This window comes from Poromitra crassiceps (assembly GCF_964638095.1).
Source record: "Poromitra crassiceps genome assembly, contig: HAP1_SCAFFOLD_166, whole genome shotgun sequence".
Lineage (NCBI taxonomy): Eukaryota > Metazoa > Chordata > Actinopteri > Beryciformes > Melamphaidae > Poromitra > Poromitra crassiceps.
This window is the reverse complement of record NW_028152207.1, coordinates 365,149-367,402: the sequence shown is the minus strand read 5'-3', so window position 1 is coordinate 367,402 and position 2,254 is coordinate 365,149.

Here is a 2,254-nt window from a genome sequence, read left to right as displayed (position 1 = left end):
CTTGACACCAGAGAGGCTGAATACTGCACTGAGTCAATGCGGTCTTAGCCTCTCTGGTCTCAACACTCTGTCTGATTTTGGATTTTTTTTTTTTTTTTCCCAAAATCAGACTTGACACCAGAGAGGCTGAATACCGCACTGAGTCAATGCGGTCTTAGCCTCTCTGGTGTCAACACTCTGTCTGATTTTGGATTTTTTTTTTTTTTTCCAAAATCAGACTTGACACCAGAGAGGCTGAATACCGCACTCAGTCAATGCGGTCTTAGCCTCTCTTGTGTCAACACTCTGTCTGATTTTGGATTTTTTTTTTTTTTTTCCAAAATCAGACTTGACACCAGAGAGGCTGAATACCGCACTGAGTCAATGCGGTCTTAGCCTCTCTGGTGTCAACACTGTCTGATTTTGGATTTTTTTTTTTTTTCAAAATCAGACTTGACACCAGAGAGGCTGAATACTGCACTGAGTCAATGCGGTCTTAGCCTCTCTGGTCTCAACACTCTGTCTGATTTTGGATTTTTTTTTTTTTTTTCCAAAATCAGACTTGACACCAGAGAGGCTGAATACCGCACTGAGTCAATGCGGTCTTAGCCTCTCTGGTCTCAATACTCTGTCTGATTTTGGATTTTTTTTTTTTTTTTTCCAAAATCAGACTTGACACCAGAGAGGCTGAATACCGCACTGAGTCAATGCGGTCTTAGCCTCTCTGGTCTCAACACTCTGTCTGATTTTGGATTTTTTTTTTTTTTTTTCCAAAATCAGACTTGACACCAGAGAGGCTGAATACCGCACTGAGTCAATGCGGTCTTAGCCTCTCTGGTCTCAACACTCTGTCTGATTTTGGATTTTTTTTTTTTTTTTCCAAAATCAGACTTGACACCAGAGAGGCTGAATACCGCACTCAGTCAATGCAGTCTTAGCCTCTCTTGTGTCAACACTCTGTCTGATTTTGGATTTTTTTTTTTTTTTTTTCTAAAATCAGACTTGACACCAGAGAGGCTGAATACTGCACTGAGTCAATGCGGTCTTAGCCTCTCTGGTCTCAACACTCTGTCTGATTTTGGATTTTTTTTTTTTTTTTTCCAAAATCAGACTTGACACCAGAGAGGCTGAATACCGCACTGAGTCAATGCGGTCTAGCCTCTCTGGTGTCAACACTCTGTCTGATTTTGGATTTTTTTTTTTTTCCAAAATCAGACTTGACACCAGAGAGGCTGAATACTGCACTGAGTCAATGCGGTCTTAGCCTCTCTGGTCTCAACACTCTGTCTGATTTTGGATTTTTTTTTTTTTTCCCCAAAATCAGACTTGACACCAGAGAGGCTGAATACCGCACTGAGTCAATGCGGTCTTAGCCTCTCTGGTGTCAACACTCTGTCTGATTTTGGATTTTTTTTTTTTTTCCAAAATCAGACTTGACACCAGAGAGGCTGAATACTGCACTGAGTCAATGCGGTCTTAGCCTCTCTGGTCTCAACACTCTGTCTGATTTTGGATTTTTTTTTTTTTTTTCCAAAATCAGACTTGACACCAGAGAGGCTGAATACCGCACTCAGTCAATGCAGTCTTAGCCTCTCTTGTGTCAACACTCTGTCTGATTTTGGATTTTTTTTTTTTTTTTCCAAAATCAGACTTGACACCAGAGAGGCTGAATACCGCACTGAGTCAATGCGGTCTTAGCCTCTCTGGTCTCAACACTCTGTCTGATTTTGGATTTTTTTTTTTTTTTTCCAAAATCAGACTTGACACCAGAGAGGCTGAATACCGCACTCAGTCAATGCAGTCTTAGCCTCTCTTGTGTCAACACTCTGTCTGATTTTGGATTTTTTTTTTTTTTTCCAAAATCAGACTTGACACCAGAGAGGCTGAATACCGCACTGAGTCAATGCGGTCTTAGCCTCTCTGGTGTCAACACTCTGTCTGATTTTGGATTTTTTTTTTTTTTTTCCAAAATCAGACTTGACACCAGAGAGGCTGAATACCGCACTGAGTCAATGCGGTCTTAGCCTCTCTGGTCTCAACACTCTGTCTGATTTTGGATTTTTTTTTTTTTTTTTTCCAAAATCAGACTTGACACCAGAGAGGCTGAATACCGCACTGAGTCAATGCGGTCTTAGCCTCTCTGGTCTCAACACTCTGTCTGATTTTGGATTTTTTTTTTTTTTTTCCAAAATCAGACTTGACACCAGAGAGGCTGAATACCGCACTCAGTCAATGCGGTCTTAGCCTCTCTTGTGTCAACACTCTGTCTGATTTT